The following is a 17,920-nucleotide window of genomic DNA, read 5'->3' on the forward strand; positions in this document are numbered from 1 at the left end:
GGAGACAGAGTTGTGCCAGCCTTAACACGTTCAAAGGCGCGAGAACTAGCTACACTGCTCATTCCAGAAAAATCCACAGCGGAAGAAACGGCAGTTAAAACAGTGGTCGATTCGGAAGATAGCGGGTCAGAAAACTTTGAGAGCGAGGCATCTCAGATAAGTCAACTAGAAAGTGAGCTTGATAAGACACGGAATGAGGACGTTCTAGAGAGTAACCTCTTGCCGCCGGTGTCTAGTAATCTCACGAGACTTCTAAGTGGAACCCGAGAGGACTTAGCTATGGAGCAAGCCAATGATCCCAAGAATAAGCTCGAAGTACAGTGGGAAGGACCTGCTAAAGTCGTTGCAGAGCATTCTGACACTAACTACGCAGTGAAAATCCCCGATAGGCGTAAAGCAGTGCGCATTTATCATTGCAATCTTATGAAGCCTTATGAGCACAGGGAAGCCGTGGTAAATCTAACGTTAAACCTTCCTGAGGAGATTGGGGATAACTTGATTTGCCTCAGCGGAAAAGGAAGCAACGCTCAGGAGCTTCTCAAAAAGACGGAGCAGAGAGGAGAACTAAAGAAATCCCAGCTGTCCGATCTGGGCGAAATAATAAGAGAGTTTGAGGCCTGTTTCGTGGACAGGCCAGGCAGGACTGATTTGACTGAGCACGATATTGAGCTGACTTCAGACGTGCCAGTGCGATCAAGGTGCTACCGATTCTCTCCAAGGCAAAGAGAAATTCTGGATAGGGAAGTAACTCGCATGCTGGAATTGGGAGTTATAAAACCCTCGGAAAGCGATTATGCTTCGCCTATGATCTTAGTAGAAGCTCCAGGTAAAGACCCTAGGCCTGTGGTAGACTACCGAAGGCTAAATTCTCTCACCAGGGATCAAGTGTATCCTATTCCGAATATTGAGGAGAGAGTAGAACAGGTCAGTAGAGCGGCATATGTGACTACGCTGGACCTTACTCGAGGATACTGGCAAGTACCGCTCACTGAACGCGCCAGCAGATACGCGGCTTTCGTCACTCCGACGGGCAGCTACCAGCCAACAATGATGAGTTTCGGGCTCAAAAATGCTCCATTTTGTTTTTCCCGACTCATGGATAGGGTTTTAAAGGGGTGTGAAACATTCGCAGTGCCTTACTTAGATGACATTGCGGTTTTTTCCGACTCATGGGCGGACCATATGGTACATCTAAGAGCTGTACTGAGCCTTTTGCGTCAAGCTGGACTAACCGTAAAGGCCGAGAAATGTTGCCTGGCAAGGGCGACCGTGGACTACTTGGGTCACAATGTAGGTCAGGGTTTCAGGAAACCCAGCGAGATTAAGATTTCTGCGGTAGCAGACTATCCGCGGCCGAGCACGAAGACGGAAATTCGAGCATTCCTAGGTCTGACTGGGTACTACAATCACTACATCCCTAACTATTCAGCTTTGGCTAGCCCTTTGACCGACGCTCTCCGCAAGACAGAACCGACAAATGTAGTCTGGGACGAACAAAAGGAAGCCTCCTTCGTAAACCTGAAGGCTGTGCTGATTAGCCGTCCGGTATTGCGAGCTCCAGACTATGGCCGAGAATTCACGGTCCAGTGTGATGCCAGTGATCGAGGGTTAGGTGCTGTTCTCTGCCAGAGAGATGACGACGGTAATGAGCACCCCGTGCTCTACTTGAGCAGAAAACTGAGTACTAGAGAGAGGGCTTATTGCGCGTCAGAGAAAGAATGCGCTTGCATTGTATGGGCCATTCAAAAATTGCAGTGCTATCTCGGAGGGGCCAAATTCACCGTAGAGACGGACCATTGTCCCCTGGCTTGGCTGCAAACTGCGACATCGAAGAACAGTCGCCTTCTTAGGTGGAGCTTGATTTTACAGCAGTACAATTTTGAAATAAGATACAAAAAGGGGAAGTTAAATGGGAATGCGGACGCGCTTAGCCGATCTTTCTAAGCGGTCCGAGATGTTCCTCACCATGTATCCAAATTGATAATCAGGTTTTTTTTTTTTTTTTTTTTTCGTGCGCTTGTATATGTGTGGCTATGTAAAGCAGCACGTTTGGTTTTCTAGGAATACGTGGGTCCTGAACGTCTTGAGAGTGGGCTTTTCTCGAACAACAATGGCAGTTTTCTTTTAACCTGGTCTCTTCAGACGGGAGCCGAGTGCTTGCTTCGACATGTGGTTGAGTTTCAGACAGCTCGAGCAATTTGGCCTACAACAATCAAGACAACGCGACAAGCAACAGCGAGCTTCAAGCGTTCACGTGCAGGCCATTAAGTCGTCTCTTCATGCAGCAGTTGGGACTGCTGCCCTCCGAGACTCTTCTGGCGGGGGAGGAGGATGTTACGACCAAGCATCCGCATTTGCGCGCTCTATTGTTCGCCTGTGGGCATGGATAAGTGCTGTGAATATGTGGTGATGGTCCAATGGCTCTAAGTGAGCCTGTTTCCAGGAATCCTGTTTTGTAAGCCTGTTTTGCTTTGTGGACACTCTGCAAAGGCCAAATTGACCCTGCCAAGAGAACGTCTGGAAAAACACAAAGAAACGTCCCCCTGCGGGAAATGCAGGAAGTGCTTTCTTTCTTTTGTTCACCCTCCCAGTCGATAAGCCCTATCGTCCAGTGAGGAATGCCTACTTTCCAAAGGAGACGACAGAGTGACATGTCCGCTGACGTGCAGGACAAGAAAGGAGCATGACGCATACAGCCATTAAGTGATTTCCCAGGAATGCAGGAAAGATTTGCAATTGTCGAAAACGGACAATGCTGGGAGCGGATGCGGCGCCACGTGCACTCGGGTTTCTGAGAAGTAAAACCACTTGTCAGAACCAGCCTGTGGTTTCTTTGCTGAAGAATAGAAATGTACCTCCTCTCCTCGCCGTTCCCAAGCTTTTCCCGCCAACAAGTGATCACGCCCAACGAATGAATGCCGGACCAGTCAGTGCTTCAGACCATCAGTGCAGTGATGTGTTCGATTGGATGCCGATACCTGAGGGGCGTGCCCTGGATTTGGTTGGTCAGCATCTTCAGAGAGGGGCTGGACATAGGGGGTTTTAAGGACGCTGCAGAGCACGAAATGTCGCTCTGAGCCCTGGGTAAACGGCTCATCCAGTCGCTTCTCGCTATGAACTCTTAACGCTTGCCATTTTGCTGATGTACCCTTCTTTTTCGTGTAAATAATCTTGTAAATAAGTTTCTCAAAGTGCCCTTAAACCTGCTTGTACATATTTCACCAACTTCGAAGATTCAATCCTACTTCAACCCCGAGTCTCTGCACGCTACCAAGTGAAGGCCGGGTCGACGTAGCCCCAGCGTCACGACAGTGTGTGTGTGTGTGTCCGCTTCTTTGTCACGTTTGTGGTGCACTCTTTTCATTCACTTTTAGGCCATCCATTCTAAGCAAAGGCAACATAGTGACGTCACTGCGCAGGAAAGGCGCACCGATGTTTTGGTGGTAGCCTGAATTTAGGCCTGGCAGCAGCCACTAACACAGACATCCCGCTCTCTTATAAATATGCATGACTTCCAAGCAACTCTAAGTCTCATCGTTGTAGCATGCTCGATCATTTTATTTTATCGCATTGACAAAGCTATAGGCCCTCACATGCTTTCAAAGACGTTTATTTCCGGTAAACAGATTATTGAGTTCAACAGAGCTGCATCGCAGATATGTGTACTTCCAAAGTACATATACTAAGTCTATATACATATTCATAATTCTGTGAATATTATAAAAAGGCGCAAGCGATGGCAGCACTGACCCTATTTAAGCAGCTGCACGCAACTGGGGACGCTGTGGTCCAGATTAACTCGCTTGCCCGCAACGCGGTACGTGGAGCTTCTGGAGTAGGCTGGTTCCCGAAAACGATGTTTAGTCGTCGTGCTTTTCTTTCTCCTTTCCATTGTTTATTCTTTTCGATGTGACTTTGTGAGTTAAAAGCTTCGCCATCGCGAATGTACGCATCATTGTGCCAGCTTTGTTCGACGACGCAACTGGTGCGATTTCCGACAAGGATGCCGAGGATTTTCCCGGGCAAATAATTAAAATTCTTGTTCAGAGGCAGGCCGCCGCGGATCACTGAGCAGCTCTGAATATCAGTCATCGTTGTTTTCTCTGTTCCTTTCGCTGCTTCGGTAGCGTCATGCGAAGTACTGTAGTTAGCCAGAATAGCAGCTTGGGCTTGTTGGTTAACCATCTTGAGGTAACAGCGCAAAACGTGGACGGGAGCACGGGATTAGAAAATCACGCAACGAGCGCTGACTTTCAACATTTATTTTGAAAGCACAGACAACTTCTTATATGTTGCTACGCTTGCCTTCCATCGCCAACTAATTTGTTACCCTTAGCGGCCATCAGTTATTCTCTTTCTGGGTCTATACCCTGCCCATGCCCATTTTTTCTTGATTTTCAATAACTTGAGATACCCTTACGCCACACATACCACGTACAAGTGACTTACACATCTCAGCACAGCCATAATCGAAATACACGTCCTGCATAAACGTCTCTTGCACACAGCGCGGTGCACTCGCTTCTTAACACTCATGGAAATGATTGCACATTTAGCAGCTCAATTTCTCTTTGTGTTAACAGTAGGCACGGTTTGCTTACACATCGTTCCCTGTTCCATGTAGCACTCCCGCATAGAAGGCAAAAACCGAAACAATTAATGCCCAGGTGACCTCGGACGCACAGTCCTACACTCATTCTGTATGGATCCCTCGTGTGCCCCTTCTCAGATTCAACAAAGGGCACAATGGCAACAACAAGACAAAACCTTCACGACTAGTGTCTTCTAAAATTAAAGAGGTTCTGGTCATCGAATAAAGAAACTGAAAGGGCCTCCCACATGGAGCGAACTTTCTCTGCGAACTTCATGTGGCACGACGGAACGACGGAACGCCGACACACCGTCGCCGTGCCGTACCACATAAAGCGAAAAACTGGCGGCTAGCAGCGTCGGCGCCCCAATGAGAAAACTCCCGAGCTGGTCCGCTTTAACTACGCACGTAGTAAATCACATTTCAAGAGCAACACACAAAATAGGCAAATAGGCAGTGTCTAAAGTAGCGCCCCACAGGTCTTGTATACAGCCTTCGAATACGCTCGACGCCGCAGCAACAACATACTACGGACGTGTCTGTTCTGCAGCAGGGTTTGAGCGAATATTGTTGAGCGGAGAGCCAAAGGTACCGCTTCAGCTGCAGCATCAACATAGTCAAAATCTCAACGCTTACAGCACCGCATGACGCGACCTTACTAACGCGGTGCCGCACCCGCTAGCGCTTCGGACGACAGCGATCTAGCCTAGGATGACTCGATGCCAGCTTCGCTGCATCGAGGCACCCTATACTTTGGCCATGCGCTGCTCCCTATAGTTGTCGCTAGGCGCTATTTTTGTTTTTTCGTCGATGGTACGTGAAACGGTACTATCAAATTCCTCAGCGCTTAATAAATGGTCTACGCATCAGACTGCTTAACGCTTAACCCCATTCTTTCATAATAAAAGCAAAATTTGATTAATTTCACTGCACTTTTTTTAGCGGAGGTCGCGCGCAATTGCACCGGAGCAGCCGCGACGCAACGGTGGCAGCTGGCTGTGAGCAGAAACTTGCTTGTATTGCAGCTGTCGTTTCCACCAGCGACTCGCTACGGCTGAGGTATCCTTAAAAATGATTCAGTTTTGACATTCTGGTTATTATTTCCGAGAATAACAAAATTTAGCACACTTTTCTGACTTTTGTTTTTCGTATCTTTGGTGCATATGACTTGGACCAGTAGCCGGCGCGTAGCGGCGATGGTGCAGCAGGTGTACCATCGGACGGCATTGGCTGATTCTGGGGAATGGCCATTCGCCAGATCGCTGGCGAAATTATCTGGCCCGGCATAATCGGCAGCGAACGGCCACTCGCGGCCGGCGACACGCCGCGGGAAAATCGCTCCATGTGGGTGGGCCTTATAACAGCTCCTCATTTGGTGCACTCTTCACGTTGCGCCATGGTGTCACGTTGCGTGTTCTTCAAAGAGCTTAGCAATTCATACTGTCTATACACAGACAAATAAGGCAGTTATTTCTAAGTTTTGGCCAGGCTTACAGCTCTTCTCGTCGTGCCGTTTCACATACAACCTGACAATGTGCGATCCATGCACACAATTCCAGACATCATGTCAATGTCAATTGTGCAATACCAATGCAAGGAAACTTTCTGTCTTTCTGCTGTCGTTCCTGCGACCCTTTCTGTCCAGACGGTGACGGCAGGACACTAATTCCCAATCACTTTTAGAGAGACGAACCTAGAGAATTATGTTCTATTTGTAGCTAATGGTTGTCGATGTCGATGATTGGCTAGCTCCAAAGCTTGATAGGTTAGGTTCCGCTCATCTGAATCAAAGCTGTGCAGGGACTGGAGTATAACGCTAAGAGAAAGAAGGAAATAGAGTGGATAAAGATGAAATGTAAGAGCCTTTAAGATCAAGTAGAGGAAATAGCCAAAGACATATGTATTGCAAGGATCAACTGATTATCACATCGGTTAGAAGAGTAGATTCCGACGGAAGACAAACCGAAGTAGTGACGATAAGAAAATAAACAGGGGTAAGATGTTAAGGATCTTTAGAGCGTAAGGCACTTTAGGCTTGCGCAGGAGAGGATTACTCGGAGAGTTAAAAGAGAGTGGCCTTTTGTACTGGAAGGATATTCTTTGAGTAATGATGATGATGGTAGCTACCAGAGGGTCAAGCAGAAACCAAACCGATGCAGATGACACTCAGTAGCACAGGACCCTTTACCCGCTGTATATGGATCGTCTGGAACATCTGAGGCTGGAGAGACGTAAATACGCCTTCCACATAAGAAACTGATAACAGCCGCCTAGACAACCGCTTCTGCTGTTTCGCGAAATTCTGTTTGATTATAGCAAAGCATTTTGATAATAAGATTAATGGGCGGTACCCACCCTGGTGGTGCGACTTACAATGTCTACTACATGGTTTGGGCATGACAGAAAAATCCTACCCTTTTCCTTACCCCTTCCCCCACCCGAGAGGCATAGGATACTGCCCTGCTCAGCTGTTCATCGCTAGAGTTCTTACGGGCTCTGTCCAACGGGCAAGGGCGGCAGTCCAGCGGGGTCCCGGATTAGGGATTCCACTCATGTAAAGGGCCTCTTTGGGTCTCCACTCTCATCTTTTTCATTCCTCAAAGGTTTCCACAGCCACCACCACCATTCCATTCCACCTACTACAGCTCCGTTTGCCCCACTCGGTATGGAATCATTCACACGCTGCGTGAAGCTGCAAACACCAGCGGAGCTCTGGACTAAGGCAGCCGAGCAATCTGCTCGTCACTTTTCCATTTCCCATTCTATTTTTCCTCCCCTCACTTCACATGGCTTCCGATAGATGCCATGAATATCAGGGTTCTTGGACACTGTATTTAGCGTAATCATGTAAAGAAGTCAACAAAAATTCTAGGAGGCACTTAAAACCTCTCAAGGGCGATAAATCGCAAACGTTTCGTGTCCATCGATGACGATGGCGCACTCTCATTGCGCCACTTGGTCTTCACAGCTGCCCGTAGATGGCGTGCGGCAGTGTTCGACGCTAGAGTTACTGTATATGCAGTAACTATATTCGACTCTAAAGCCCTTTGATGCGGCTGCGGCCGGTAACGTCCCCCCCCCCCCCCCTGGAGACGGGGTTAAAGCCGTCATCGTCGTGCCCTTATGCTGCCATGGAGACGGGATGAATGATAGTCAATGAGAATTAACATACATTTCTCACGTTCCTGGCGTGGGGTACTTGATTATCACCCTCAGCTAGGGATCAAAGGGGTAGAAGTTTGATTCGATTTTATTCCTAAAGGTCAAATTCTCGCCTGGCTTGTTATGTGGCTTGTGATGGATTGGCTTTGAATCTGTCTCGTTTGACACACCCCTGCGGACACCACTCATGAGCCAAGAAAGGCTTTCGCCTTAAAAAGTTTTAGCTAGAGGCTAGAGGCGATTGATGAAGCATTTATTGAGTATTTGGCGGGAGTGGTGAACTAACACTCGGAGGGGCGTTCATAGAGAAGAATTAGAATTAACCTGTGTTGACGTATTACGGCGTTCTAACTAAAACCACGCCACTAGCACTGGAAACGGAGTGTTTTCAAGCTATAATGCAGAATTAAAATGCAATATAGGTTTCGCCATTGGCTGTAGATTGAAAACGTAGCAACCTTTCCTCGGCTCAGATTTCCAGGCGCCGACCGAGAGGTCATCCACTTCAAAATGGTGAGAACTCGATGTCTTCGCCACGAACTTGCGTCACAAGTTCAAATTGTCTGGCGGTAATAGTTTTCATCCAACAATTTCGCCAGTAAAAGGGTATTTTCCTGCCACAGACGCCACTAACTTTTACTGAAAGCAATGAGTGTATAACTCCTTAGCTTCGTTACGCAAAGATACTGCAGTGGGAGTGTAACTTCTCTACACATCCCCTTGTCAAGACCGCGTACTTTTCCTATATATGGATGAGTTGCCGCAGACCATGGCTGTATAACTAGTTTTCAGAACTCGGCCTGGGACGCCGCCGGCCAACATCTGCCAGCCCCTGAGCCCCCTACCCTCCGTACCAAGCGACGAATTCGCTCCTTCATCAGCTGGCTTAAACAAAAGGTTCTACTCTCTCTCTCTATCTCTTGAGAGTTCGGGATGAGCCTATTTGAGACTTAATTGCCGTGCGGTCCCGGAAATGCGGTACGCGCAGTATATGCTCTTTAAGCGAGGTGCACCATAAGGCGGCGACGAAGAGAAGGGACCTTGCCGTCTCGTATTTCTCGACGTACCGTCCCCGGTGCCTTTCATTTACCGAATTATCATAGCAAGAATGACATGTGAGGGAAGAAGAAGAAATCGCTGAGGACAAGGCCGAGTGAGGGTAGGGAAAAATTATGTAGCCTAAACCTGGAACGATCGCCGACGCTGAGCAAGGCGGTCCCTCATTGCAGAGCTGTCAGATTGCTTTCGCAAGCTAGCCCTGGCGCTTTGCTTTATGATTCCTCGTAAATTAGTGAACTTGATTTTCATAACAATACTGTAGAGCACAATCACGAAACCGGGCGCGGATTCTACAATACCTACCTGCAATAGTTCAACTTTTGTCCCGTGTAATTCGTAAGGGCACCACGGCGGCCCCACAGTACGCTCGGTATGACTTTTTCTGTTGATATAGCGTACCCGTGGCCTTCTTCGGCGCTGGTGAGTCGCATGCTGCCCCTAATTCCACTTGGATTTCATTTATGGGTCATAATACTACTTCCAACACTCATCCATGCATCTGAAGTGGTCGAAGTCACGACTGTTGCTCTCATCAAGCTTCGACATTTTGCGGCTGCTTCGAATTCCTCCTACAAGGCTTTTTGCGCTGGCGTTAGCAACTGTGGAACCCATCTCGTGGAAACGTTTCCAAAGTGCAGGTTATTAGCACTAGCGCTTATCACTCCCAGACGGCCACTGACGTCCGACGGACAACCGAACTCGGCCGCAACTCGGCGGCCGATTTCGGACGTCCGCCGGAATTCCGGCGTACGTACGAAAGCGGATGGTCGAATCCGTTCGCCCAGCGGACAGCCGCCGTACGTCCGCCACTGGATTTGCTTTTACACAGCTATGATATAGTTTGTAGTCGTCGTGCTCGTCTGAACTGCGTATAAATCAGTAATACCGTCAAGTCTGCATTATATGATGCCAGAGCGAATCGATGCGATAGAAAGCGTTTCCATTAAACAGTTTTTTTTTTTATTTTCCGCGTGTTTCATCGTTGAATTCTTCCATCAAAATTTTTGATTAAAAGTTAAATGACCATTAAACATTTTTCTATCATGATGCTTCGGTGAAATTTTAATCAGTGGCTGAATAGACGCAGCAAGCAGCAAGCTCAAAAAGAACGAAACCGAACCTATCCTAAAAAAAATCTGAAATGAGCCAATCCAATCCACCTGACAAGTTGAAGTTTAGTCATGGAAGATGGCTTCACGTTTCCGTGTTCTGCATTTTCTGCGCAGTTACAAATACCTACGGCTGTAATGCACTGCTAGCATTGTTTTTGCTGTGGCTTTGTGCGGCTGGCACACTTTGTTCACCCGCCGATTCCAAAGTAAGTATTTCACCGAACTTTTGTTTCTTTAGTGGAACTTTTCGATGCACCGATAGTGGTGAGCTTTTGGGTAAGGAAACAGCTCTGTACAGCAGCCGAACGGTCTAGTGTTTTAGGCGAGACTGACAGGATGGCTCCGCGCCGACTAACTAAAGTGCAGCCTCAAGTCTGAGGGCCATCTTTCTCGGCATTACTGGATGCTGCGCCAGTAAGCCGCGCAACTTCTCTGTCTCTGATAAAGGAGTGCCTGCCCGAGCTTTAAAGGAGTTAATTTGTTAACCATGCGCAACGTGCTGAGTTGTAAAAACTATACGAGAAAACTTTTGCACTCCTCGAGCCTATCGTGCGACATGTTTTTTTTTTTTTTTTTTTTTTTTTAATGGACAGCCGCTTATCTTTCTCTCTCGAGCTTTACGGCAACTACAGTTTCTAGAAGGAACGGCTGTAGCTACTAAATAACTAAAGGTTTAGTACTCTCCTTCAGCTTTGACGAACCAGGACAGCACCTTGCGCATGTTGGTTATGCATGTGGGACCGAACCGCGCAGAACAACCGGACAAGGAGATGAGAGAAAAAAAAAAAAGTCAGCACTTCTTTTTCTTGACCCGTTGTTCTGCGCTGTTCTGGGACGAATTTGGCATACCGCCGCCGCGATACAGTTGGGCTGTGAGCTCTGGTACCTGCAACGCCTTCTTTTATGCAAAACAGGCATACTGGGAGGCCATGCAAGCCGCGGGCTAAAAAAAAAAAAAAAAAAAAAAACCCGAGTTGAGCAAAAGTGAGATGAAAACAAAATTGTTGCTTTGTCCTTACAGATATTCAAAGGCTCCTCAGAACTTCACTGCATTATTGACAGCGAGATAATGCCAAAGCTACACTAGAGCCATGCAGCACCTTATAGTGCATGATACTGAGCTTATGTCTCGCACTGAAAGCTCTTACCATGTTCTTAGATTATCATATTAAAGTAGCTTTAAACCCATGCTTGTTAATACAGTGATAGCCATAAATTGAACCTAGGGCATCATGCTCACATACAAGGCTTCTGATAACTGCTGGTCACATGATGTGGGCTATAGCAGAAACCTGTACCTGGTCATCTTACAAGCATTTGTGCAATTGATGCTTTTAATGTGTTGTAAAAGTTTTTGTGTTCTGTTTCTGTATGGGAATGCTTTCCTTATTGAAGGCTAACATTTGGCTTGCTACAGCAAAACCTCTACCTAGTCATCCTAAAAACAGCTCCGCAGTTGGTGCTTTTAGTGTGTTGTAAAAGTATTTGTGTTCTGCTTCTGTATGGCAATGCTTTTCTCGTTGAAGACTAGCATGAGGCTTCCAAAAATTTTTCAGATGCCATTTGCTGTAGCCGATTTCGTAGGCCAACAGGAAGCAGCATTTTGAACATGGAAAACTGTCATCCACGGGGGAAAAACAGCAACATCTCTTTGCATTCTCATTTCTTTGGTATGGCTAAAAGTGAGTATTGTATCATTATCTATATTATTAATATTGAATCATGATTGTCAGTGTTGAAGTTGTTTGAGCGTGATGATTTTAAACATACAGGACATCCCTTCGACATTAAGGTTTTAGCTTGTTTACATGTAGGATGTAGAACTGGTTTCAACAAACTTTATGCAGCAAATTCTTTTTACATTGTCCACCATGTTACTTTTTGTCATTGTCCGTTGAAGTAAATGACCAGTATTTTACGTTTACACAGTCGTCCACTCTTAGCTTGAATGGGAATGTGTGGCATGCAGTTTGCAAAATAGCAATGCATCCGTCACAGCCATGCATCAAGGCTAAGTGGCTTGTGCGTAGAGGGACCAGCCGCTCCAGCTTCACGTCACCTGCCTCTTTGCTCCGGTGTGCAGACATGCATTGAGGCAAAGTGGTTTATGTGTAGAGAAACCAGGTGCTTCTTTGTCACATCTGGCTGTTTGTTACGGTGTGCAGATGCACATCGAGGCAAAATGGCTGATGTGTAGAGGGACCAGGAGCTGCTGCTTAACGTCGTTCGCCTCTTTACTACAGTGCACAGCCGTGCATTGATGCTAAGTGGCTTGTGCATGGAGGGCCCAGGAGCTGCAGCTTCACGTCTGCCTCTTCGCTCAGGTACGCAGGTGCGTATTGAGGCAAGATGGTTTATGCATAGAGGGACCAGGAGCTGCTGTGTGGTGTAGTCTGTATATTTGCTATGGTGCGTATCGAAGTACAATGGGGGGGCTCATGTGTAAAGGTACCATGAGCTGCTGCGTTATGTCGTCTGCCTCTTTACTATGGTGCGCAAGCATGCATCAAGGCAAAGTGGCTTATGCATAGAAGGACCAGGAGCTGTTGCTTCACATCTGCTATGATGCGCAGCTGCATATTGTGGGTGGTGGTGGAAAACATTGCCATCAGATACAAATATAGGAGGTTACTCACTAGCTGACCCTGAGGGGGCCTGACCTGACAAAAACAAGGGGTCCCTAGTTTGGGACCCCAGTGGTGGTAGAGGGACTAGAACTGGTACTTCACGCTGTCTGCCTCTTCGCTACGGTGTGCAGCTGCGATGAATGCAGTGGCATCTCAAAAAGTGCATGCCACGCACTCGCATGTTCAGCCTGAGTGGACGACTGTGTACCTGCTATAGCTTTGTTATTCATAGAATAAACCTAGGCCAAGTTGGATAGCTCACCTCATATGTGGTCAGCAAAGAAAAGCCACTCCAGAAAATCTGATGCATTTACTGTCATAGGATTCTTATTCATATACATGCTACTGACAAGTCAGATTCTTCACCCTCAGAAATGCCAGAAAAATAACCAAGGGTGCGTCTGTAATAGTCTAGCTTGCTCTTTCTCTGCATTGCTGTGGGTGGGACAGGTGTGAATCTTTGATTTTAAGCTTGCAACAAGTATGTTATTGTAGTTTAAAGGCAAAACGGTACTAATAATCGTAGCCCCCCGTGGCCTTTATCCCCTTTTAATAGTGTTGCTAGACACCGAATTATTAGTTTACTCTGCACTGTTTCTGTCTAGTTAATGTGCGGAGATGTACAGCCTCGTCCACTTCTAGCTATAACATGCTCACCGCCTTCAAAACGCTGTTGCGTTCGAACCGGCCACACAATAAAGCTAAGTGGCAGGCCATGTGAAGCAGCACATCCGGGTCCCTGTGTGTGTGCACCGATTTGCATCGATATGTGGCTGTTTCGTACGTAATGTTGATTTGAAAGCAGTGTCTGTGTTATAGCTAGAAGTGGACGACCCTGTACATATATTTATATGACTTGGAGTTGTCGACTTTGCACTTAGAAACATTGTAGCGTTATCTGATGTGTTGCTTTCATTTCTTTAATGATTTCTGTAAGGGATCGGTGGGTATGCTAGGCACCTTTATTAGTCTGCTCTTTTTGGGTCACCTGTTCACTGCCCAGCTGCGGCCGTCTCCCACTTGCCCTCGGACAGGAGGCAGAGAGACGTGCACAGAGAGGCAGCTACAGCAGCTACAGTGCTTAACGGAAACGTAGGCAGAGAGGGAAAGAAGTTCCCTCTTCCGAGGACTTTGCTGTCGCACTTGAAGACGCGGGGACAAGCAGTTTGTTCTCGTTGCTGTGTCATGTAGGGGGCTCATTTTTATTTCAGGAGCTTTACGAACAGTATACAACTAAGGGGTCCTTAGTACTAAGCGTACTAAGGGGTCCTTAGTACTCTGACTGGACCCATCACCCGGAGGTAGCACAGCTTTGAAACGAGCACCTCTTTTGGAAGAACTGCTTATCGTTCAAAGAAAAAACACTGTCAGGTTGAAGGGTGTAAGGCCCTCTTCCTTGTTGGGGAGCCCATAAAAGTGACAATTATTCAGTGCAGGCGCGCTGAGTGGGGTCTCGTTGAGGATTCCAACCCTGGATGTCAACAATGGTAGGAGATGGCGGCGTTGAAAAAGGGCAAGTGTGTAACAGTGACGGTATGATGCGGAGCGGGAGGATGTGGGTTGGCTCTTCTGATGTGGTCCGCAATGGTGCTGACTCAGACGCCAATAATTGCAATAATTGCCCTGTAAAGGGAGCCGCCAAGGATGCAAGCTTTGGGCAATGGTTGCGCACGTGGGACACCGTTTTGATGGGTTCTATTTATTTTTTCTCTTTTTTTTCCTAGGGGAGAGAGTTTGGCATGTGACCTAGTGAGCTAATCATTTCGAGGTCCATTCTCTAAATTCCGTTTGTTGTGAAACGAATTTGTTGTCCCTTTTGCATTGCTTGTATTAGGGAAAGGATGAAGAACTTATGAAAGTGGAAAGACATGCCAAAACGTTTGTTAGCCAGTCATGTGTGAGTTCGTTGTCGTTGGGGATGAGAAATGTGGGCGGTGTCCCGAAGTTAATGAAACGGCCCTGCGGCCTGGAGAACTCGTTCTGAGCTAGATTTTGATCTCTTTCCTCTTCGGCATAGATCATGGTCATTGTTTCACCTGTTGTAAATACATATATTCATGTACAAAATTTTCAGTTCATCTTCCTCTCCGTGTGCAAGTTGTTGTGGCCAGATGCAGTAAATTCGCTATTTTCATTTCTATATAACGTGCCTTTCTGAAAATGGTGAGCTCTTTTGTCCAATTCTGTAAGAAAGCAGCAAAGTGCTCCCAAATCTTCCACAAAACTGTGTGATATCTTTAATACTAACTGCAGCTCGGTGTCACTCAAAACATGTAGTTGAGGTAGATTTCTTCCCCCCCCCCCCCCCTCTTTTTGTTCGTTCAAATGAGGACCAGCGGACACTAACTCTTGCTTTTGTAATGCCCTAGGCCCCGCCTTAAGGCAGTACTCCAATGTCAATACCATCTTTATAGCTATGGCTGTCCAACAGCACTAATGTCTTTTATATACTTCTTTTACTAATCTCTTACCCAAGTGGTGGCTTATACTACGGGGGCGAAAGTCTCTGGACAGTATGTCTGGAGATTTTGGACTAGAATCGCGATGTAAACGAATTGTGACCTTATTTCTCTTGCACACATGAAAGAACTAACGTTCAACTTTCACATCGACAAGTATGGTCCGAGTTTCCTGGTCGATGTAAAAGTTATGTGCTTTGATTGCAGTTTGTGTAGTCCACACACTTGTCCCCGATATTACATAGCGGCAAATTAGGTGCCTTTACAGGGGCAGTTTCTTTGGCGCCCACTACCTTCCCCATAAAAAAGCTACAGTGTTGCTTGTGAACAGCTGGCTGCATTTATAAATACTATTATTTTTTTTGTAATTTGTTGTGCGTAGTTGAGAAATCCATGACATACATGCACAGCTGGTTGCCAGAATTCTGCAACCATATTTCAGTAACTAACATCCATGCTGCATGCTGCCGGTAATACATCAGGAGCTTGTGGTTGTTAGCTTTTTGTGTTTTGTGTAACTATAAGCCTTGCTATTGTAATGTCACATATAGTGCTGTGGGTAAACAAATAACTTTACTTTTAACTCTTGTAGAAGCATGAACACTGCGCAGTCACTGCGGCGGGCTATGCTTCCACATTGGGCTTTAGCCACATGTCAAATGTCTATCTTTATTCTGCTGCAGCAGCTTGCATGTTATCAGATAAGTTACTTCGTCGCAGCTGCTCTAAGGAGACGCTTTCTAGACGCTTGTAGCCTAGATGTTGATGTCGATATACCCCCGACACGCCCAAGGAATGTCTTCGGTAGAGGGTACATGGAAACCAGTGAAATGTGCAGTTTACAGAACAAAAAGGTAACAATTTTAAATGATGTTATTATTGATCACTTCTTTTCAGAGCAGGAACAATGACTTTAGAAATCTGCCTGTTAAACCGCTCAAAATGCAGGTTTCTGCCGCCAATGCGTACCTGTGTAATACTGCAATGCTCTGGCTGTGCTTTATGTTCATATACAGCATCCTTTATGCTTAGTTTCTATGCATGTGCACTCCATGTCTTGGGCATTGCTGAGGGCGCATAGCAGCAAGCATAACATGCCATGTTTGGTCAGAGTGGCATGTTCAAAAAGACGACATAAAAACATTAAAATACTGAATGCCAGGTTCTGGTCAAACTATGTTTGTATCTTTTGTTATTCTGCATGGGTTTTGCTGCAGTTATATGACCTTTCTATATAGTATGTGACAGTTCTGAATGGAGATGCATGCGTACAGTGCCATCTGGAAAAAGCAATTGAGAGAAACTGGCAGTTGCCCTTGGAGATGTGTAATCAAAGTTCAGCACAGATAGCTTGAATTTCATTTTCCCTTCTATTGCAGGAGGAGCCCAGCCTGCTCTTTCCATCTTAGGCCTGAAAGACCAGCAACAGCTGATCGAGCAAATGCACAGGATAGTAACTGCTCCTGGAATCCCGGCCTGCGGAGGCCGCCCACAGAGAACTTGATCATCTCCTCGTTAATTCCGAAATATTAGGTTTCAATAAATACCTTTTCCTTCACCACCTCCCCAAGGCAAGAGCTGTCACGGCCAAGGATAATTAAAAAAAATTATTCAAGTAGATTCTTAATACTCCAGTTGGCCTGCATTTTACCATGCCATTCCTTAACATCAATATTTTTTTAGTGTAGACTATTTATGCATGCAGTTTTTGCAATAAAGCCAAAAAAAATGCTTTTTTTACAACCTCTCATGCTGGTATGCCTATGCACTTAGCATGTTTTCAGGAATGGTGCATTTGTGTGAAGCTCAGCTAGCATATGTGCCTCTTTGATGGAAGTTATAATTGCACACTACTGTTCAGTGCTTAGTGCGTGAAAGTAAAGCAGACAACAGAAAACTTGAACCTGTTGCATATTCTGTTGTCTGCTTTACTCTCACGACAAAGGCATTGAGCACTAGTATGTGACTGAAATTTCCATGGCACATGCTTGCTGAGCTTTACACAAATGTTATTGGCAAGTTTTTACACCAATAGCGGGCCCTGCAAGCATGTTCCGGGAAACGTCCGAATGTCCGCCTCCGGCTGCCCGTCGGACGTCCGTGGGACGCGATCCGGATCCACGAACGACAGTCCGACGGACGTCCGCTGTACGTATATCGAACATAACCGGACTTCCGTCGGATGTCCGAAGGTCCGAAAACGGACGTCCGTCGGTCGACCGTCGGACGTCTATGGCCGTCTGGGACTATGCCTGCAGTTACGTCAGCCTCTACTCGAGCTACCCAGCTGCACAGTATGTTTGAAAGTTATCCGAGGGTTGGCATGAACTGAGAGCCTACATGTGCAGCTATTTATATTTTGCCCTCGAATGACTTCAGGCGACTTCATTTTTCATCGTTCATGCTTTCTCAACAACATTAAAACTGGGATGTTTTACAAAGGCCACCGCTCTGCAAGTGCGCAATGCGCCAACTTTAGACTGAGCAGTGAAATAGTGCTGATAACTTAATGTTGTTTAATTTTTTACAGAGGATGCTGAAAAAAAAAAGATTTCCATCGTGAAGCAGAAAAAGTTAGGTATTTAACGGTTGAAAACGAGCCTATTTAATACGACCTTTGTTTTGTTTTGGGTCTTGATAGCATTTGGCATAGCAGGATAGCCTTTCGCCATTGTAACCTGTAGGCGAGACTGGTGTGTAGTTACTTTATTGAAAGTGCATGCGAATGGAGAGAATTCGTGAGACATAAAGAGTGCAGTGATGATGTTGTACTGAGTGAGTTGGACAAACGGGTCCACGTGAAAGTCCATTGGACAAGGTTGTCTGCTAATTGGCACGGCAACCACGTTATTTTATCTTTTCGAACGCTATATGTACTTATGCCAAATAAGGCATGAAGAAAAAAAAAGA

General features: G+C 46.4%; 1 protein-coding gene and 1 long non-coding RNA gene across 4 annotated transcripts in view; both read left to right on the top strand.

Moving 5' to 3' along the window:
- The window catches only part of LOC146176865 (N-acetylated-alpha-linked acidic dipeptidase 2-like), an 88,141-nt gene that overhangs the window by 18,993 nt on the left and 51,228 nt on the right, over positions 1-17,920 (top strand). The gene's annotated exons all lie outside the window — the stretch shown is intronic.
- Positions 9,965-16,764, top strand: LOC146176866 (uncharacterized). Its single transcript, XR_014701568.1, has 3 exons — positions 9,965-10,130; positions 11,481-11,606; positions 16,390-16,764. It is a non-coding gene; the product is annotated as an uncharacterized LOC146176866 (long non-coding RNA).

This window comes from Amblyomma maculatum, chromosome 10 (assembly GCF_055883805.1).
Source record: "Amblyomma maculatum isolate TAMU_Amacu chromosome 10, ASM5588380v1, whole genome shotgun sequence".
NCBI classification, from domain to species: domain Eukaryota; kingdom Metazoa; phylum Arthropoda; class Arachnida; order Ixodida; family Ixodidae; genus Amblyomma; species Amblyomma maculatum.